At 42.2% G+C, this 23,201-nt stretch overlaps 1 long non-coding RNA gene across 3 annotated transcripts in view; it reads left to right on the forward strand.

The window, feature by feature from the left end:
* LOC106732363 (uncharacterized) overlaps positions 1-23,201 on the forward strand; it is a 77,042-nt gene that overhangs the window by 15,531 nt on the left and 38,310 nt on the right. For all 3 annotated transcript variants that reach the window (XR_012904400.1, XR_012904402.1, XR_012904401.1), the window contains exons 3-4: positions 21,174-21,242; positions 21,846-21,898. This is a non-coding gene — a long non-coding RNA (uncharacterized LOC106732363). The remainder of the gene's footprint in view (positions 1-21,173; positions 21,243-21,845; positions 21,899-23,201) is intronic.

The raw sequence follows: 23,201 nt of genomic DNA on the forward strand, positions 1-23,201 counted from the left end.
AAATCACACATTTTTAGTTTGGCTTAGTTATTGTGCAGGAACCAATCCCTATAGAGCATGCTCTGCCCATGTGCAGTTCATGTTGATCTTTATATTTCAGGATTGTCTTGTCCAGAGTCCCTAGCATTGGGATGTTGTACTTATTTTAGCTGGAGTGAGCATCCTAACTCAGCATACTTTGTGAAGCCCCTAATTACAACTTAACCTTCTATTCGTCTTCTCAATTATGTTCACTCAGAAATAAGGCAAATTATTTATATCAAGCCAGATCTAGTACCAGATCTTTGGTAAAACATAAATGTGCATGTTGCATACATGCTTTAAGTATAACACTCCAGGATAATGCTTTGGTAGGATGCAAAAAGAGAAAAGGGCCAACAAATCATGGTAAGCCACTATGATAAGTGCAAGATCCACTTCTCAGAGAGAGAAAATCACCTCTGTTCAGAAGGCTAATACAAATCACTTAATCTTTAGTTTGAAGGAGGAATTGAGACAAGTGTTGAAGACATGGTTTTGTAATAAGAAATCATGCCTCACCAATCTATTAGAATGCCATCAGGATGTTTGCAAACATGTGGATAAGAATAAGCAATCATAATGAACTTGGATTTGAAAGAAACCCTTTGACAAGATCCTTCACAAAATCTTATTTAAAAATTAACCAGTCATAGGATAAAAGGGAAGGTCCTCTCATTGATCAGTAACTGACTAAAAGATAGGAAACAAAGGGTAGGAATAAATGGCCAGTTTTCACAATGGAGAGGTAGAGGACTGATATATTTAGATAATATTCATTGTGCAATTGTAGTATGGCATAGCAATAGAGAGATGTTAATGAGTAGAATTCAAACATCATGAAATCAAAGTCCCCTGAACTTCTAAACTATTGTTCCGAAATAGGTTGAAATTTGCCAAATAATTTTATTCTTGGTTGGCAGTTTGTTTACACAGCTATCAAATAATAAAGATAACTACAATCTTTATTCCATTATAAAAATCTGATTCCTAATGTGTACTCATGTTTGCAGTCAGTTAAAAAAGACTTAAAATTAATTTCTCCTCCTCTTGTCTCCCTCCTTTTCCTTGCAAAAAAACCAAACCAAAACCAAAAAAATGAAAAAAAAAAAAACCCACCCCACACTTCTAAAAGTACTGATGGAGCCAAATAAAATCTGGTCTGATTTAATGTTCCTTTACTGAAACTAGAATAAAGACAAAAAATGCAATATAATTCTTCTGTCTTTTTTTTTTAATTAAAACCTTTGTTTAGAGCACAATCTTTCCTCTTTCAATCATGCTGGATTTTGCCTTATTCTTCAAATATGCCCATTGGTTTCAATATCATAAAACAATAAATTAGAAAACAAGACACTAATCTGTAGCCACCCAAGTCAAGAGTTAGAACATATCTACTTTAGAAAAATATTAAATAGGCATAGATGTAACTACCATCACCATTATTCCTAATGTTAATCCAGTAAACCCCACCTTTACTAATTCAGACAGCCATAAAAGATTTCAACAAGCTATCAAATATTTCAGTAGGTCTACTTTTGGTTCAGAAGCTGGGACCTTTAGAAGAAAAATAGAGGTACATTTCCATAGATTTTTGGTTGGTCAGGAAATTGATTTTCTTTTTCTCCCCATAAATTGATGAAACAAAATTATTTCCTTGAAAAAAAAATACAACAATCTTTGAAAATACATTAGGTTGACCTCCTCCCCCACTTTGCTAAAATAGACTTTCCCTGGGAAATTTTTTGGACCAAAAAGTAATTTTTCATGAGATGTTTTAACTTATTGCTTTAACCAGTTCTGCATCCATACATATGCACTTCTGCATTTGACTGATTTAGGGGCACAGTGCCAATTCACATATGTACATCAAAATTGCACAGTTCATGTTCATCAGGGATTTTCATGTACTTATCAGGATGGCACAAAATATAAGCAATTTTAGGCTTCAGTGCCTGAATGTTCAGTCCTCTATCACCACGGACTACACAGCAACCCTTACAGTCTTTGATAGTCATTTGCTTACACAAGCACTCTCACTATTGTCAATGGGACAACTTCTGTGAGGAAGTGCTTGTTAACATGAGTAAGGGGCTGCCCAATATAGCCCAAACAGCTTGGAAACTCAACATCTGGAGATTGTCACCATCAGTCATATTAAATAGAACAGAATATTAGCATATTTATTCTAAGAGAACTGCAGCAAGGGAGGTTTAGATTGGACATTAGGAAAAACTTCCTAACTGTCAGGGTGGTTAAATGCTGGAATAAATTGCCTAGGAAGGTTGTGGAATCTCCATCTCTAGAGATATTTAAGAGCAGGTTAGACAGATACCTGTCAGGGATGGTCTGATGGTACTGGATCCTGCTGTGAGGGCAGGGGACTGGACTCGATAACCTCTCGAGCTCCCTTCCAGTTCTAGTGTTCTATGAGTCTATAATTGTAAGTGTAGAGCTTTATAAAAATGTAAAGAGAGATTGTTGTGTGTGTTTCTGTTTCAAAACTACCTAAAGGAACTAATTAAATGGCTACCTTCATCTTCCAGGAAATTATTCCAGCCCAAACATCATTACAACGAACATGTGCTGGCACTGTTATTTTTGCCCCCCACAAAAAAACGCAAGGTACCTTACAGAACACGAAGACACAAAGATTCCTGGCCCCTGAATTTGTGATGGAATTATAGACCTGACACAAAAGGGTAACAAATAAAATAATGGAACAAGTGAAGGCAAACAAGGGTTACAATTTATTGTGCACTTCATCATGGAACTGTCTGGCTGGAAGGGACCTCAAGAGATCATTTAGCTCATCCCGCCCCTCCACCCTTGCTGAGGCACAAAGAACATGTGTTGGATATTTATGACCTAAGCTTAATTCATCATGTACTTCTGCTTCGCTTCGTACACCTTACCGAAAAGCTCAATTGTGTCCTGCTACAAGCTGTGGTTTCCTAGTTATCCCTTTTAACTGTAGGACCAGTCCCAGCCATCTCATGTTTTGTTAGTCTTAAAAAACCAACAAATAGTATGGTAGCACTTTAAAGCTTATCCTGTACAGACTAGGGGTACGTCTAAACTAGCCCCCTAGTTCGAACTAGGTAAGCTAATGAGGGTGACCGAAATTGCTAATGAAGCTCAGAATTTAAATATCCCATGCTTCATTAGCATAATCCCGGCCAGTCGCCATTTTGGAGACTGACTAGCCCGAAGTAACTGCCTGTGTCTACACGCGGCAGAGAAGCGGGATTTTGAGATTAAACCCCTTAGTTCGAATTAACTGTTACTCCTCATAAAATGAGGTTTAACAGTTAATTTGAACTAAGGGGTTTATCTCAGAATCCTGCTTCTCTGCTGCGTGTAGATGTGGGCAGTTACTTCGGCCTAGTCAGTTTCCAAAATGGCGACCGGCCAAGATTATGCTAATCAAGCACGGAATATTTAAATCCCGCACTTCATTAGCAATTTTGGTTGCCCTCATTAGCCTCCCTAGTTCGAACTAGGGGGCTAGTGCAGACGTACCTCAACTTAGCTACCCCTATGAAACCTTCAAAAACAGTCAGCTCTTTGGAAAATACAATTTTACTTAATGCTCCAAGCCAAACAATTGCAACACTTTTTTTTAACTAAGCATGATATGGAACTGCCTTGCTTTTCATCAGGTTGTCTCATTGCTCTTTTATATTCTCTCCTTAACTTCCCTGCCAAGATTTCAGCTCAGAGGGCCCAAGAGCAGTAATGATCAATCAGAACATTCCCAGCTGCACACAGGCAGATAATCTCTTCAATGTTCTTAAATGTTCAGCACAAAGACTATTCCTTGTGTCACTGTCACAGAAAAAGATTTGGATTCTCTTGGGTGGGGCTATTTATTCCAAGTACCTGAAATCTTAAAATTTGGCACTTCTTGTCTCAGGTGGGAAGTGTTAATACACATGGTCCCTTTCAGTACAGTGCACAGAAATTTCCATGTGATTTCCCACTTAAACTTGCGACACACATCAAGTAGGTACATTGTCCATTTGCCTATTTGAAATCACAGCTGAGACCCTCAAGTCTCTCTCTAAATTATTTGGGAGACAACATTTCAAGGAAACATTTTCAGAAAATAGTGTGATGATTCCTTAACAAATATAAAATTGACCTCATGCCTCTTAACAATTTTGATCAAACTCTCCCTAGAAGCTGTTAAATAACAGCAGGTTCCTTTGAAGAACTGTGTCAGCTGTTAAGATATATAAAGAGCACAGATATATTTGGATTCAATTCTTCTGCCTTAACCTCAGCTTCAGTAAAGCTAGTGCTGCTGTTCCCACTTTACCTGATCCAAAGCCCATTGAAGTCAGGTGAGATATTTCCCATTGGTGCTATAGGGTTCTTCAACAGGCTTTGGAAGTGGTCCATATTGTGCAGTTCTTCCTATTACCCATGGGATTCCGCATATAACTGTGTAGGAGGGATCAATTTACTTTTTGATGACATTGGGGCAAATGCTAAGGTCATTTTAATCAGTGTAGATCCACCTTAAAAATCCAGGATCAGGAACAAATTGGCATAAAACCATGTTCTCCTTCCTCTTGGGTCCTGCACTAAGTGCTGCTAGGACTGGCTCATGAAATTGGTATCCTGTTGCTCTAGTGATGCTATTCTGCAACAACAGGTCCTGACTGCTGCTGAGCATGCTGTACAGTCCTTCCTGAGCAAAGGGCAGTAAAAAGAAGGAAACGGAAGGGATCAGTTAGGAGTCATTTAATGTCCAAAATAAAATTAATTTTTAAAAGACCAAGACTGGCCATTTATTCACCTTGATCTTTACTTTTATTTTAAAAAATGACAGTAAAAATGCATCTACTCATGGCCAAAACAAAGAAATGCAGAGGTTATTTTTAAAGACTATTTACTTATTGATTCAAATAAAATAAATGCTGTATATCCAAATTAGAAGATTTACCCAGCACTGCTTGTGTCCTTAACTCAATTTTTTGTTTATCTTCATTTGAATTATTGCTCTGGGGTAAGGCTGGGGATAAGGGATTCAGGATGCAGGCAGCCCCAGGGAGAGAGGACTACCCCAACCCTCTCTCATCATCGCAGCTTGGGGCCCGGTAAGAAGTACCTCTCAGCAGCAATAGCAGTTCCAGCATGCACAGGTAGGGAAGGAGTGCATGTCCCCCAGCTGGGGCAGGTCCAGGTTTGTGTGCCCCCTGTGTTCCCCAATCAGAGCGAGGAATGCGGCAAACTGTGTTTTTACCCAGGCCCCCCAATGAAGGGAAGCAGCCAACAGTGTTCCCTTATGCATGGGAGGGGGTCACTTTGGCCCCCATGCCCTCCTTAAAAGGTGCTGGGGGGGAAGGAAGGCTCCAAGCTGGGGCAGTCCTGGATGGGGTGGGAGGAGCATGCCCCCAGACATCCCCTTTCACTTTCCTGGTTATTCTGTCTCTTTTCTATATGGTTTTATGAGAAACAATCCCATTCCAGGCACATCTGGTTTTCCTGGCACAACCAATTTAAGTTATAAGAGGAAGTTGCATATCAAATTTGGTGGTCCTAGCTCTTACTGTTTAGAAGGAGTTCTTGAACAGACTGACAGATGGACAGACATACAGACTCACGCACAGATGCACAGAGTTTGGGAGACTAACTCTCCCAAATATACAGTAGAAGTTGAATGTTTCTGGTCCAGGACTCCGGTGCAGCAACATCCATTGGTTTGGCAAATCTACAGATGTTGCTAAACTAGAGAGCCCTGGTTGCAAAGGTTGAGAGTGGCAGGGAAAGAAGCCGGTCTGGTCAGCAGGAGCCCGCCGGACCAATGTCCCAGAGTAGAGAGCCCCCAAAGAGGATGCCACCTCAAGAGTGGCTGCTGCCTTGTGCAGGGTCAGGTGGCTGAGGGCAGAGAACCCCAGGAACAGCTGCTGCCCCGTGTGGGGCTGGGAGAACCCCAGGAATAGAGCCCCACAAGCAGGCTGGGGGCAGCAGAAGCAGTCAGGTAGACTTGAGGAGGTCAGGACTCTGGGTTCTCCTGGGGCAGCAACCGAGGGGAGCCCAGGAAAGCCCAGACTCCTGACTTCTCCTGGTCGGGCAAATTCCCTTGTTTGGACCGTTCGGGTCCCGAGGGTGCGAGACAGGGAGGTTCAACCATACAGTTGACTCATCTCAGATTCTGAAGGAGTTTTGTCTTTGATTCAAGTGTTCAGCAAGGCTTTGGAATGGCTTTATTTAAATGTAATGGACTTGTGTGTCTTGAAGGAGAATAGTTAGCACTATAAGGGTATGTCTACACTACAAAGTTAGTTCGAACTAACGGACGTTAGTTCGAACTAACTTTCATAGGTGCTACACTAGCGCTCCGTTAGTTCGAATTTAATTCGAACTAACGGAGCGCTTAGTTCGAACTAGGTAATCCTCATTCCACTAAGATTAAACCTAGTTTGAATTTACTAGTTCAAATTAAGGACTGTGTAGACCCTTAATTCGAACTAGTGGGAGGCTAGCCCTCCCCAGGTTTCCCTGGTGGCCAGTCTGGCCAACACCAGGGAAACTCTACTGCCCCCCTTCAAGCCCTGGACCCCTTAAAGGGGCACGGGCTGGCTACGGTGCCCGTGCCAGGTGGAAGCCTGCCAGCACCCAGCCAGTAGACCCTGCACCTGGCACGGATCGAGCCACCCACCCGATGCCCCTCAGCCCTCCCCCTCTTCCCGGGACCAGGCTGGCGGCTCCCGGGAGCTAGCCCGGGACCGCAAGAGGTGGGCACCCGCCTGGGCTAGTGCAGACATTGTGGACCTCGTCCACGATCTCCACACTAGGCACAGGAAAGTGGCTGGCTAGGGCAGGAGAGCTGCCAGCCTGGCCACCCAGGAGCAGGTGTGCATGAAAATCAAGGGGGTCCACTGAGACCCCCGACCCTGAGCCCTGAACTTACAATGGCCGTCCTGGATCAGACCAAAGGTCCATCTTGCCCAGTAGCCTTTCTGCCGACAGCGGCCAACCCTAGGGACCCTGGAGGGGATGGACCGAAGACAGTGACCAAGCCATTTGTCTCGTGCCATCCCTCTCCAGCCTTCCACAACCCTTGGTCAGGGACACCACTCCTACCCCCTGGCTAATACCACTCCATGGACCCAACCTCCATGACTTGATCTCACTTCCCTTTAAAGTCTGTTCTAGTTGTAGCCTTCACAGCCTCCTGCAGCAAGGAGTTCCACAGGTTGACTCTTTGCTTTGTAAAGAAGAACTTTCTGTTACTAGTTTGAAGCCTGCTACCCATTCCTTTCCTTTGGTGTCCTCTAGTCCTTCTTTATGGGAACTAATGAAGAACTTTTCTGTATGCACCCTCTCCACCCAACTTCTGCTTTTAGAGACCTCTATCCTGTCCCCCCTCCGTCTCCTCTTTTCTAAGCTGAAAAGTCCCAGTCTCTTTAGCCTCTCTTCATATGGGACCTGTTCCCAACCCCTGATCATTTTAGTTTCCCTCCCCTCTCCCAGCCTCTCTCTTCCCCTCTCCCACCTCCTTTTCCCAGTCTCCCCCAGTTTTGTTCAATAAAGACAGATTCCATTTTTGAACACAATTGTCCTTTATTTTGTACATCTAGAAGAGGGGCTAGGGAAGGAGGTGAGGGAGGAATGGGGCACGAGCCCCCGATGGGGAGTACTGGGCTGGCTCTGCGGGATTTTGGGGTGAAACCTCTCCTGCAGCCCCCCGATTGCCCCCTCTCCCCAGATGGCAGCCTGCGGCAAGTGCAGCCGGGCTGATGGCCGAGTGCTGTGATGTGCCCAGTGTGGGCACTCCCGGCACTCCAAGCCAGGACTGCTTTGCAAGCGGGGCACCCCTGAGAACTGTATGTCCGGGGTGGGGGTCAGGACCCTTTAAGCGCAGCCCTCGGCTAGCCTGAGACAGCATCTCCACACTCTAAGTCCTCCTCTGATGCCCTGCTGGCACTGCTTCCGGCCATCCTTAAGCCCGGTTCAGGGTCCACTTAATGTGGACATGCTAGTTCGAATTAGCAAAATGCTAATTCGAACTAGGTTTTTAGTCTAGATCCATTAGTTCGAATTAGCTTAGTTCGAATTAACTAATTTGAACTAAGTTAGTTCGAATTAACGTTGTAGTGTAGACGTACCCTAAGACATTATGGATACAAGTGTAAATGGTCTCCTTGTACCTTCATTATGGGTCAGAGCCTCAGTGTCCAGGGAACGTAGGTGCATGCCAGAAAATCAAGAAAGAAAAGTGGCTTCAGTATACCTGGAATGCCCAGGAGAGGGCTGGACACTTCAAAACACACATCTGGGGGGAAAAATCTGGGACAGAAAGTTTGTTCAGCTCACCCTGCAAGTGGTTAACCAAGGCTATGGGAAGCCAGATTCAGACTGATGCATGGCTGAAAGGCTGCAGCTCTATGCAGATACTCAGGATGTGACGTGCATGCTGGCAGGCTGCTTGTGAGAGTGGCCTATCAGGGAGCTACAGCAGCAAAACATTGTAAGGCACCATATTTTGCAGGGCAAGAGTGACATAGCCCCTCAGCCGTTTGGATTCCACCAGAATGTCATAGGGGCATTCCACTTGAAATGCACAGGATAAACATTTTGCATGTGTATCCATGCAACTCTACCAGTGACAGCTTTATGCTCCCTTCCACTGTGTTCACACTACTCCTGCTTTTGTAAAGAGTTATCTAAGAAAGGAAACTGCATGCTCTTCCATCAATCAAAATAGGGATTCCTTCTAATGCTACATTTGCACCTCTTTGTTGTCCAGTGGCATTTTCCCAAGTTTGTTGCTCTCTCTCCTTCTACCCAAACAAATGTGAAACTAAGAAGACTTGCTTGGTAGCTAAAGTAAACTTTGTATGGCTCTATTTTTTTATTATTAAATCTTGTCTGAGTTATCTGCTGGATTATATGAGAAAAGCTGGCTTGCCCTGAGGAGCTAGCTGTCAATGGTTATTGTTAATCATAATCTAACAGATACCAGATACCATTATTTGGCAATTGAGAACTAATATTTTTCTTATTTAAGATGATTGGAATGAAGGAAACATAAAACATTCATTTCCCAATAACTGAAAGTACTTTAATACTTAACATTTGTCCGGATTTCAAGCAATTTGTGTACAATACCAAAAAATGTCAATTTTGAGTAGTTATTGAAACTAATATTTTAGTTACAATGGACCAGATTCTCTGCTTGAGTAACTCCTTCGAGGTCAAAATAGTTATGCCATCAGACAGTCTGGTCCAATGCAACATTGAGGAGGAATGCAGATAATAAGGAGGGCCAGATCCCCACTGGTATATGTTGGCTTTGTTTTTTAAGTCAGTGTAGCTCTGCAAGTTTACACCATTGAAGATTTCGCCCCTACTCTGTAGTTTGCTTTTTTCCATCGCTATGTTGAAACAGTAAATTCTTGCACTTTCAATACACTCAGAAGTGATCTGAAGCATTTTACTGACATAGGCGCTGGTGCAGCAAATCATTCCGAGCACATAAGCAGTCCCATTGACGTCCAGTAAATAAAAATAAGTACACACACAGGCTGACCCTTGCTGAAAATTTGACAGAGTGGGATTGCCCACATGGTTAAAATGAACCCCAGCCTTACGTGCATTGCTAGATTGTGCTTGTAACCACAAAGGGCTGCATTGTGGCTTTAAGGAATAGCTGTGTCGAGAATTGCAATTTCTGTCAGGAGCTATTCTGAATAACTCCTGGGGCTTCCCAACATACAAAGGGAGAATGCCCACTACACAGTCCTTCCTGCCATCTTTGGGGAACTGACAAAACAATTGTGATAGCTCATTCAGCCCTGGTGAAAGTCAGTCCCCTTGAACAGGTTGTGGAAATGGTTTTAGTCTGGGCTCCATTATTACCTGACTAGACCAAGTTAGAGAAATGGACTGAGATTACATAGCCACATCTTGCATATCCAGCTGAGTCTCAACCAGTATCTGGGATGTGATACTTCTGTCTAATCATTGTGACATAGCTGGCCAAGAATCACAGAACACCAGAACTGGAAGGGACCTTGAGAGGTCATCGAGTCCAGTCCCCTGCCCTCATGGCAGGACCCAGTACCATCTAGACCATCCCTGATAGAATGTATATTCTGCAATGCTACTGTAAGACTGTGACAAGAAGCAGGCAGCTAAAATCAATACCTTAACAGACTGATGCTGGCATAAGTTTGCCAGTTCTTGAAGTGACCGATAAGATCCTGTGGTGGCTTGTGTATTTCCAGTAGTAAGGTGAGTGAGAGTCAGCATGAGAGACAGAGCTGCATTTTCTATCTTTGCTGATCTTTTCTGTCCCTTTTTTGTGGGAGATTCCTTTAAGACAAAATGAGACAAACAGGACAGGACTTTAACAACCACAACAATGCCAGCCCATTTCCACTAACTAATCTCATTTTCTCCAAAGGTCACTTATTACCATCTTTAATACAATCTCAGAGTCTGTTAAACAAGTGCCTCCCATAAACTCTCTCCAGCTACAGGAAAGAACAAGGTATTAAGTCATGCTTTTGTAACCCACACCTAGTGTGGATCACTGTCCCACGTAGTGGCACTTAGACCACTTATGGTGAGAGATAAGAGCAAGGGATTGCTACATCCAAACCTGACAACCAGCTGGCTTTATAGCTCATGCTCTAGATAAGCGACACAGGTCCCAGGTTCAAATCTGCCTGTAGGCACTAACACTTTCATTTCAAATACTTTCCTAGTCTGTACTTTTATTAAGAGATTAATAGTCTGTTTAGTAATGTGTTTGTCATGCTGTTAAGCTGATTGAAGTCTATTTACCAACCCCCAAACCTTGTTCACAGCTATTTAATATTGGACTGTGTCACATTCACATATTTGACTCCAGCCCTCATGGTCCTCACCGCCTTGCCTTAAGCCTTTCTAATACCCTTATTGCCTTGTACTGGGGTGACTTCATGCCACATTCTGTGGTGGCAAGTGGGAGAGCCTGAACGCCCACTGCCATACATTTTCTAGCCCAGGAAAACTATCATCAGCAGCTAACCTCCTTCCCACACTTTTTTTCTGAGATCTTCTTACAGCATCTCTAGTCTCAACTGTCCCTCAGAGCCAGGACTCACCCCTGGAATCCCCAACAAAATCAGACAAGGAGTCCTGTGGCACCTTATACACTAACAGATGTATTGGAGCATAAGCTTTCATGGGCAAAGACCCACTTCGTCAGATGCATGTAGTCTACGTGCATCTGACTAAGTGGGTCTTTGCCCACGAAAGCTTATGCTCCAATAAATCTGTTAGTCTATAAGGTGCCACAGGACTCCTTGTCGCTTTTGCAGATCCAAACTAACACGGCTACCCCTCTGATACTTAACAAAATCAGAGTATAAGCTTATAAACAAAAACCAGTTCTACCCTCCTTGTACCTAACTTCATTCCATGCTTAAATAAAGCAAATGCCACCAAAGCCTGCTCCACTCTGTGTGCTAGTTTATGTCTGCACTAGCTGCTTCCAGTCTTCTGTCACTAGAGAAGGATCCCAGAACTTCTACCTCATTATCTATTCTCAGAGAATAATTGTAGCATATCCCCCCATGGCTACCAACTTCCTCTCTTTATACCAGCCAGCCTGTTCCCACCCAGCTGTACATCATGATCAGTTAAGCTTAGTTGTCCTTCCAGGTACAGCCACTTAACATAATTGGCCTCTCAGGCCCTTATGAACCCTATCAGGGCCAGTCTGGCGTATACAGGGTCGCTCCACTGAGTTTGATGCTATGCTGATTTATACCCACTTTGGTTAAAGCAGAGTCATTGAGATCAGAATCAAGTTCAATAGCTCTAATACTAGAGTTGTGGGTACTCAGTCTCTCAGGGTATGTCTACACTAGCTCGTTAATTCGAGCTAGGTAGGCAAATCAGGCAACCGGAGTTGCAAATGAAGCCCAGGATTTAAATATCCCGGGCTTTATTTCCATGTTCCCGTCCGGCCGCCCTTGTTAAATCCCCCTTAGTTCGAACGAACTGTCCGCGGCTACACGCGGCAGCTTAAAGTTAATCCGAACTAAATCCTTAGTTCGGATTAACTGTTATTCCTCGTGGAATGAGGTGTAAAAGTTAATCCGAACTAAAGACTTAGTTCAGATTAACTTTAAACTGCTGTGTGTAGCCATGCACAGTTCATTAGAACTAAGGGGGATTTAAAAATGGCAGCCGGATGGGACCATGGAAATAAAGACCGGGATATATAAATCCCGGGCTTCATTTGCAACTCCAGTTGCCTGATTTGCCTACCTAGCTCAAATTAATGAGCTAGTGTAGACATACCTTTATAGACTAGGCCCATATATTACCCCTTTCAGTATTACACAAAGGGTAAATGTGAATTAATGGATCTCTTTGTGACCTAGATCTCTCTTGTTGCACAACACTTCTGTTTGATGATTACACTTTAGAGTTTATTCTCATGAAAAATTTGGCATTCTTTAGACTTGACAGATTAACACATAGATGTGGAAATTTGCATATTTATTTTAAACCAGATGTTCTCCAGGCAGTACAGCCAAATTCCCCATCATCACTATAATCATATTGCATTTTGTTAACATAATGGACCCATTAAAATTCCACCACATGCTTCTTTGTTGGCAACAAAAGGTTTCTGAAGAATTTATCAGGTGAATTCCAAATGAGCCCCTTATTTAAACATATGGGGCCAGATCCTCAGTGTAAGTCAGTTCAACTCTGAGTCACAGAATAACATAGAACAAGCTGAGGATATGGACAATCTTAATTAGAACATGGCCTGTTCTTTTTCTCCAACTGCTGGTGCCTATTTTATCCTAAAAAAAAAAAAAAAGATGTGAAAAAGAAAGCTGTGTGTTTCTATTGTTTATTTTACACAATAAATAACACTTTTATTCAGATAAATGAGAGTTGTTGTTAAATCAACATTTCATTGTTAATAACCATATCGATATATTCATGAAACCTTGCTTCAAAACTAATAACTTACTATTGTCTTTTCTATTCGGCATTTGTTTTTCTGTATAAAGATTAAAATTTGGTAATATTTAGTAAAATCATCTGATACTTATCTCACTTTGAATTTTAAGGCATAGGAATGAATTTATTAGCATTTTAAAGAAAGAATTCATTGATCTGTTATTTTCAATTGATTATATAATCTTTGACAGAAAAGGAAGTCTCAAAATAGCAAGGAAGGATTTGGTTCATACAAAAATATTAACAAGCAAAGAAGAGGATTAGGTCACTAAGGGCATGTCTTCACTGCATGGAAGATCGAAGCTGCCACGATCAATCTTCCAGAGTTTGATTTATCAAGTTTAGTTAAGACTCACTAAATTGAACTTACAGGGCACCCCCACTGGTGTCCAGTACTCTTGCTCTTGCCAGGACTAAGGGAAGCCAACAGGAATGTTTGCTCCTGCTGACCTCCTGCTGCAAAACGCTGCCAAGCTCGGCTTAAGGTAAACCAACTCCAGCTATATATTCTACGTAGCTAGAGATGTGTACCTTAAGCCAAGCTGCCACGTATAGTGTAGACCTGGCCTATAACTATGACCACCCCTCAAGCAACATAGTTATATCCACATATGTGTATAATGTAGACCAGGGTTCAGAAACAAAGGGAGTAGCCTAGAAAAATATACTTTTGGTAGGGACTACTTTAAAAGGGCAGGGGGAGATAATGTCTTGAGTTTTCCTCTGCATTTTGACAATGAGGGGAGTGAAGCAATGACAAAAATGACACACCTCTTTGCTCAACCTTTCCTAAATGATGAAATCACCCTCATTTCTTTGCTGACTGATGCATCTGCTCAGGAGTATCACTATTACTCAGTTGAATGTCTCAGTTCACCCATCATAAGTCACCCAGGAAATGGGTATTATAGTATTCCCTCAAAATCATGAGATTGGCCCAAATATCATGATTTTTTTTAAATGATACTGTGATTTCTAAACCCACCTCCCCACCCCCCAGGTGTGTGCATGTGACAGTTAGTGTTACCCACTCTCCCACATGTACTGAATAGGCTCATTTTGTTCCCTGCTGCAAGGGTCTCATCCCCACATCTGCCCCTCTCCTGACCAGCAATTAATCCAGTCCTTCAATCGCCCATCAGTTCTGTCCCAGCCCCACCCTGCCTAAGAGCATATTGGGCTGCATTAGCAGAAGCATTGCCAGCAGATGGAGGAAAGTGATTATTCCCCTCTATTTGACACTAGTGAGTCCATATCTGGAATATTGTATCCGCTTTTGGGGCCCCTCTACAGAAAGATAAGACAAACTGGAGACAGAGTCCAGATGAGGGCAACAAAAATGAATAGGGGGCTGGGGCACATGACTTATGAGCTGAGGTGGAGGGAACTGTGCTTATTTAGTCTTCAAAAGAGATGAGAGAGGGAGGATTTGGTAGCAGCCTTCAACTACTTGATGGGGGGTTCCAAAGAGGATGGAGCGAGGCTGTTTACCGTCTTGACAGATGGCAGAAGAAGAAGGAATGATCTCAAGAGACAGTGGGAGAGGTCTAGGTTGGATATTGGGATAATTATTTCAGTAGGAGGGGAGTGAAGCACTGGAATGGGTTGCCTAGGGAACTGGTGGAATCTCCATTCTTACAGTTTTTAAAGTGTGTCTTGACAAAGCCCTGGCTGAGATAATTTAATTGGATTGGTCCTGTTGTGAGCAGGAGGTTGGACTAGATGACCTCCTGCATTTTTTCCAATCCTAATCTTCTATGGTTTTGATCTCCAGCAACTCTGTAGGCATTGCTCGAGGAGCATAGCACAGCCATAGTAGCACTGAAGATGAGGAGACAAATGGAGTAAGGATGCATAGCTTATTTTGAGGCTCCATATGCATGGGACCCATGTTCCAGTGGCTCATTGGCCTGCTGTTACATGCCTCACCTTCTGTCCCTTCTGAGAGGCTGCCATCCCTATGTTACTGACAGGACTAGGAGGTGTCAATGTAGTCCTGAAAACATTTCAGAGATTAACAGAAACCCTTTCCCCTACTACTCTAAGTTTTTCCATGGAGGAAATAATTTAACCTTTGAGGAACAAAGGATTTGCTTTTCCTAGAGATTTATTATGTATTTGAATCTGGCTAAAGCCAGAAAAATAACAAAAGAGAAAGAAATCATTCTGTGAGAAACCAAAACTCACTATTAGGTTTGCACCTGGAAACCCCCCCAGCATCGTTCCATGTACTTCAATAGAAACATGTGCTGAGGAACTGGCTGAAAATCTTAAGAGAAACTTGTATCCATCTACAAGGAAAATGTGTTGCCAAATCGTGTTGTTTGTCTCGCTCTCATGGTCTCTGCAGATAGACATTTCACATCGTCAGTTATAGAGGAATGTAGACTTGTGTCACTACAGATTTTTCTGGAGAATTGTCCAACAAAACAAGATGTCATAAACTTTGTCTAGACAAAACAGTGATTGATGTGGCACCAGACACAAGAAAGACAGTGAGAGAGAGAGAGGCATGGTCTACACTAGAGGAGGCAGGTTGGACTAAGCTACGCCATTCAACTACGCAAATTGTGTAGCTGGACTTGGCTTACCTTAAACCGAGCCATCACAGTGCCTACACTGTGGGAGGCCAACAGGAGCACAAGCTTCTGTCTGCTTCCCTTGCTTCTACAGGATGCTGGCAGGGGCTGTCCTCGGAGTTCAATATGGGGGTCTGCACTAGACCCATGAAACTGAATGCTAGAAGATCTAACTTCAGAGGGTCGATCTTCTCCCTAGTGTAGACATACCTCAGGGGCAGACGGGACAACAGCAAGAAGAAGTTATAGTAATAATTGTTACATAGAAAGAAAGACTGGACCTTCCTGGCTTTCCTCTGGTGTTTGCCTCCTCACACAAACACCTCTTTCCTTATGGGTTCTTGATAAGAAGGCCCAGTATTAACTTAGCCAGTTAAAACAGATGATAGAAAAGAAAGATTTTTAAATCAACAGGAACTAGACCCTAAATACCAGCAGTGCAACATCCATTAAAAGTGAATGCTAGTCAGGTCCTGAAAAGCTTTTGAAAAGCCACCTTGTGATATTAAATGTAAAAAAACCCTAAGGAATCGGTGCCAGACTTTCAGCCAGTGTGGACTGATAATTTACACCAGCTCAGGATCAAACCATCATTTCCACGTTAACGTGATTCTGCATAGTCACATGCATTTATGAATTATAATGATAAGCATTTTAATCCCTGTGATTCATTTGATTTATTGTGTGGATTCATGAGTGCCAAACATCCTTACATAAAGATATCACACAGCACATACTGAATGCTGCCAGTAATTCATATGGGGGAAGAGTCAAATTGTTCTTTTCAATCTTGAAAATAACCGCAGCAACTTACTAAACCATATCCAGGAGGGCCAACCTTATTATGTCACCATTACACATGAAAATAAATCTCAAGGCCTGCCAAAGAGTTCAAAATATGCCCTTTTCTGTTATGGGATACTCTAAATCATCTCACAAGGTTTTATTCTCTGGCCTACAAGAATTTAACTCAAGAGCTCAAGCTGGGAAGAGCAATTGTTAGAGCTGAAAGTATTTGTTTCAAAGCACTGTGGAAGTAAATGAATGTGTCATTTTGTGCTAATGTGATAGGCAGCTACTCTGCCTTGTCAGAACAAGCTAAAGTCCGGTAAGTCTTATCCCATTGCCACAGGCACTTGGGCACCTTTCTGAAAATCAATCACAGACTGGCCTGAAGAAGAGCAGAGCTGGAACAATGGCACCAGAGTAGAGAACTCTTAATGAAAGCCATTTGCTAGTCCACACCTAGGCTGTCTAGACAGCACCTCCTGTGCTTTGATCACTGATAAAACATTCTAAATGTTACCAGCGCCCCTTTTTGTTTACAGGCAATCAGTGGGCCTCTGGCCATTGCCTGTATTTCAAAGCAGTGCTTTTCATCTGACTGCAATCAAATCACAAGGAAGAAAGGGATGGCCATTTTGGATATGAGATACTTATTTTCCTGTGATTTATAGAACTCCAAATTAAGAGAGAAAACAAAAAGCAATTGCAAATGTACATGTTATAAATCTTTCTAATCAGGGTTGTCCTCTAAATCAATCTGAAAATAGATACAGACCCTGTTTGAAGTAGAGCTGTGCAAAGTGTGTGACCCAAACAAGTAACATTAGCTTTGGTTTCAGGGCAAACCAGCAGCACAATTTTTCAGTGCAATGCAGTACAATTATTTTTATGAATCATCCATGGTTTACTCGTAAAATTTTCCCCCTCCCTTTGCAGACCCACAAACATTTTGGAACTTTTTATTTTTATTTTCGTTTGAGTTTGAGCCATGAGACAACTCACACAGCATTTTCTATGCCAGCCACAAATGCCATTTCTGGAAAACCCATGAAAATGTCTATTAAACCTGAACTTTCCCTATACATTTTTCATAAGATTTGACCATGGGAAAAACAGGAGCCTGGATTTCAAAATTCTGTGAAATGCAGGGCCAAGGATCACACAGCTATTTGACTCAATGCTGGGTAACTAGATTAAATTCTGTAGACTATGTTACACAGGGGGTCAGAGTAGATGCTTAAATTGTTCTGTCTGGCCTTACTCCTATGAACAAGCTCTAGTTCTGGCCCACTGCCATTCTGACAAAGGGAGAAAAAGAAGGCTATTATATAAGATTTCAGTGGCTCACAAATGTATTAGCACATGATCAAGTACTCAGGGAAGGGTGCCTTAGAAATTATAATAAACCAACAATGGGGCACACCTGACACTGGTGGTCCTAGGACCCAGAGTCTAACTAGATCTAAAAAAAACCATGCAAAAAAATATTCACGAATAATTTCTCAAAAATGTTTTCCATTTTCTGACCAGGAGAGAATCAGCAGAGTGCCACATTTTTTAAACTAAGTATTTGCATAGTGGACACTAGGGCTATGGCAAGCCCTCCAATAGGAGGGGGGTAAAAGGTAAATGGGGCAGTTGCCCCAAGATCCAGCAATGCAAAGGGACCCGGAAAACCAAGCGGCTGCTGTTTTAAATCACTGCCAGAGTGTCGCATTGTGCATTCCATGAGGCTCTGAGTGTTGTGGGAGGTGGGACACACTGTGCTCCAGGCAGTGTGGTGGTCTAGCTGCCCCAGCCCAGTTCATTCTGCCCAAAACCCCATCCCTTCTGGGAGTGTGGAGCTGACCCTCCCCCCAACTTTCCCAGGGGCCCATGGAGGCTGTTGGTTCCCCTGACCTAGGGTCTTGGGTGCCTGCCTTGCATTGACTTAATGACTTCACATCTATGGGGAGGCCATATTTTGTTAACCAGGCTTCCTCTGGGAGATCAGCTCTGGTCTGCTTTGAAGAACTTGATCTTGTAGGACAGAGGGAGTTCATTAGTGGAGAAGCACTCCTAAATACCACAGCAAGAAATAACAATTACAATTAGACAGTTACAAACTATGTTCTGTTTTCCTTAATGAAACTTAGGGTTATCATTTACCAGAAGTATGCTAGATATCTCTCTAGCTTCTGAATTAGTAAATATATCACTGTTAAGGCTTAGCCCATGTGATTACAGGCTTTACAGCACCAAAGGTTGTTCATGACAACATAACACATAACAGTTATGTGCAGAAAAACTGACACTTTTATGTGTTTAAGAATTGGACCGATAGTTTCAAAAGTGAACATTTCAGATTTTGCCAAAAAGCAGAGGGGAAAAAAGTCAAATATTTTGCAAAATGCTTCTCCTCCCATTCTTTTTTTTAGGACTTGCAATAGCAAAAATGTAATAGAAAACATTCAGCTAAATTTATAGACTAATCTAAGACCTGATCTACACTATAGACTCAGGCCAGGTCTACACAAAGGAGTAAGGTCAAATCAAGATACTCAACTCCAGCTAAGTTAATTACATAGCTGGATTCGACATACTTTGATTTGAATTTCCCTTCCCTCCTCACAGTGAGAGGCCAATAGGAGCAAATGCTCTCATCAGTTTCCCTTACTCCTCACAGGAGCAGGCATACTGGATGTCATGGGGGGACTCTCTGAGATCAATTTAGCGGGTCTTAAGTAGACCTGCTAAATCAAACTCTGGAAAATAGATTACAGCAATGTCAAATATCCCTGGAGTGTAGATATGGCCTTATGTTGGGATAATTATGTCGCTCAGAGGTATGGAAAAGCTACACTCCTGAGCAATGCATTTGTCCTGTCTGAACTCTCAGTGTACACAGTGCAATATTGATGTGAGAGTTTCTCCTGTTGACATAGTTACCTGTACCATCTCTCATGGAGGTGCGGTGTCTATACTGATTAGAGAAGCTCTCCCATTGCCATAGGTAACATCTTCACTAGGTGTTACAATATTGCAGCTCTGTCAGTGTGGATAGGTCCAAAGTGATCTTAGGAAACTTCAGAGGCCAACAATCTAAGTTCCCTCTAAGTTGTGTATCTTCCCATTAAGCTCCATGCAGGGGTGAAGGGCTGCAGTCGGGAGTGATCTCTCCCCAAGCCTTAAAACTGCTAGGGACAGTAGGAGGCACCTCTTGTCGCTGGTCCCAGCTCTGAGTTGTCAAGACCAGTGGAAGGACGCCCTCCCCACCAACCCCAGCACCACCAAGTTACCATGGTTAGGGAAAAGGGACACCTCCTCATCTGCCCCAAACAGGGAGCCACTCGGATATGCCCAAGCCCCAACCTTCTCCTCAACCCTCAGCAACCTCCTTAACCCCAAATTCCTCATCACCAGCTCCACCCAAAAGTACATGCCCCAAGCCCAGAACCTATACCTTCTTCTGCACCCCAACTACCAGCCCTGAGCCCCCTCCCACACTTGGCCCTTGGCCCTACTCCCACCACATGAATTTTGTTAAGTGCACCAATATGGAGGTGATGTGTTGCACATCACCTTGACATTGGTACACATAAGAAAATTCATCCTGCTCCGGAGTGGAAAAAATTAGAGGGAACACTGCTGTTCCCTGTCGTGTGAACATTATGCCACATAAACTCCCTCTAAACTTTAGTAGACTTTCTTAGATTCATAGGCCAAATTCAGAGAGATTTTGCTTCAGGGAGATCTGCTCATAGCAGTAAGTTAGAGTTTTGCTATGTTGAACTTTTTTAACATTACACGTACCCATACTCACAAGGTACATCTACACAGCAGGCCAAGAGTCAAATTAAGCTACGCAATTTGAGCTACGTCAATTGCATAGCTGAAGTCAAAATAGCTTAATTTGGCATTTGGCGCTGTCTATACCTCAGGAAGTCTGAGAAGGAGCACTCTTCTTCCAACTTCCCTTACTGTTCATAAAATAAGAGTTCCAGGAGTCAGAAAGGTTACAAAGTCCTCCAGCTTGCCATTGCTTAGAAATGATGGCTTGCAGTATAGACACGCTTTGTTATTTTGGAATAATGTCTGAAAAACAATGCTTTGTAGACATAGCCACAATCTCTTAAGTCTATCTCTAGACTACCAGCTTCTTTCAGAAGTTTTTTTCAGAAGAGATCTTCTGAAAAAACTTCGTCCAAAAGAGAGTGTCCACACTGCAAAAGTGCATTGAAAAAGTGATCTGCTTTTTCAAAAGAGAGCAACCAGGCTGAAAGGACACTCTCTTGCATGTAAGCTGTGATTGCTACGGATGGAATGGCCACCGGGGCACCTGTGCTTTTTCCTCTTTCCTCTTCTTCTGAAAGAACTCCCTCTTCCCCGTTCACACATGCCTTTTTGCGAAAGAGCTCTTTTACAAAAAGACTTCATCATAGAATGAGAATTACCAATGCCAGAAAAACCCCTGTTTTTTCAGTGTTCTTGCAGGAGAATGCAATTGCAGCGTGGATGTTCTTCAAGTTTTGTCAGAAAAAAGGTCATTTTTCTGACAAAACTCTGTAGTGTTGACATAACCTGAGTGACTTTTGTTACATGCTCAGAGGTCAAAAATAGCTCCTACCCTACTTTAATTTATACCTTCTACTGTCCCCTCAGTGTGTAAGTTACACTGACTCACATTCCCTAACCATCAGTACAGTGAGTAGATGTAGCCCAAAGGGAATCTAAAGGGACAGAAACTTGGTTAAATTAAAACAAAGTTTGCTAATACCACTGCTCAATTTGTATCTCTTTTTAAAGGTTTTGTTTCTCTTGTAGGAATTCAAGTGTACATCGGGCAATACCTGGAACCCATAAATGTCCTAGCCTTGCCTCTCCATTCACAAGGTATTTTTGTGTTAAGTGCTGTTCACTTCAAAAGTCAAGACTGTGGCTAACTTTTTTTGTTCCACTTCTAAGCTAGCAAAGAAATCTATGTTTTAATATTAGTTCTTCTCTGTGTTTTTTCTAATAAGAGAATGATTCTACTTAATTTTGTTTGGGGGCCTCAAAACTCTCCTCTTTGGGTATGTCTAGACTACATGGCTCCATCGACGGAGCCATGTAAATTAGTTCATTTGGCATAGTCAAAGCAGCGGAGATTTAAATAATCCCCGCTTCATAAAAATAAACATCCGACACAGCGCAGCAGTCTAGATGCGGATCTGTCGGCTCAGGGAGCCTTTGCCGACTGATCCCTTATGCCTCATGAAACAAGGTTTACAGCATTATAATGGTCTTATTATGGTGTTATCCTCGAACAACTGTATTCATTTCAACATTAAATGTAGAGAGCATTATGAGCTTTCATGGGCATAACCCACTTCTTCAGCCCTTGTTCCATTCATCTGAAGAAGTGGGTTTTCCCAAAAAAGTTACTGATAACATCTACATTTTTTGTTAGTCTCTAAGGTGCTGCAGGTCTATTAATTGTTTTTTATTTATTTTCAGGTACAGTCTAACATGGCTACCCCTCTGAGACATTTCAACAATGTTACACTGAGGTACAACTGGATTAATGCAGTTCCTGATTTACCTCTTGATTATTTTAATGTAAATCAGAAGTAATCTCTTTGATGTCAAGAGAGTTCCTCCACTGTATTCTGATGAGAGGGGAGGGAATGGGATTGAATGCAGTTACATCAGTGTAAGTGACAAGAAAATCAGATTCACAAGGTATTGCTATTTTCACAACTCTGATTATTATTCAATAAATAAGGGTCTCTGCCAACGCACATCAGAATCAATGGATAAACTAACTTCACTGTACTTTGGATCAAGTTCCTACCTACTTAAATCCATGTGGGTGGGTGTACATGAACGTTCAGTACAAACAACACATTTTAAAAGCTCCAGGAAATAAGAGAAATGGGGATTTTTTTTCAGGTTCTACTGTAGCAATCTTTCTTCTTGCAGAGTTTTACCATTAGATCTGTCATAGGCCATTTTCAGCTCATTAGGTGGTATTTCTGCAATTTCTGCAGACAGTAGGAGGTATTGAGCAGTTACAATTGGGAAGGTCAGACAGTGAGAGCAAAGAAATCATCCCTCATCCCTTCCAAACAAAAATTCTTGAATAACTTTTAACTGCCCTCAGCAGCTTTCAGTGGGCATATTCACTTTTGCCAACTTCCATTAACCCTTGAAGTTCACAATTGGAAGTTGTTTGGATGCAGACATGTAAATTATTAAGTCAAGTAGTCATTTCTCTCAGTTTTGAAACTAAACACACATCAAGCTGAAGTGAGGGGAAAGGTTCTATTCAAAGAACCTAAGTACTAAGGCTGAAACATGTACTCCAGTAAAACCCCAAGTTAACATTGATGAACACATTTCATTTACTTGTACACCTGAATACCTACTCATTGGGGCAAGGGCCATCTTTGTGCTCTGTGTTTGTACATTGACTAACACAGTGAGGTACTGGCCCATAACTAGGTTTCCTACTTACTGCAATAATAAAAAAAAATCTTATAAATAATAAATAATATTCACATACATATTTACACAATTGGTCCTTAATAGTGCAACATTACCCAAACATGTTTTACTCCATTGATTTCAACAGACAGCTTGTTGCAGACAGCAAAGCACATTTCATAAGTATGTCCAGGATCAGCATCTTTTTTGGTATAAACTTTTGTTATTGCAAACAATGGATTAATTTTGCTGGTGTAAATCAGCATAGTTACGGGCCTGTGCCATTTTCCTTAATCTGGCTCAGGGGATTTTGTGCCTGTACTCACTACACCAATGATTGAAAGGAGGTTTTACCAAAAACAGAAAAATGCTCCCAATTTGCTATAC

This window comes from Pelodiscus sinensis, chromosome 5 (genome assembly GCF_049634645.1).
Source record: "Pelodiscus sinensis isolate JC-2024 chromosome 5, ASM4963464v1, whole genome shotgun sequence".
NCBI lineage: Eukaryota > Metazoa > Chordata > Testudines > Trionychidae > Pelodiscus > Pelodiscus sinensis.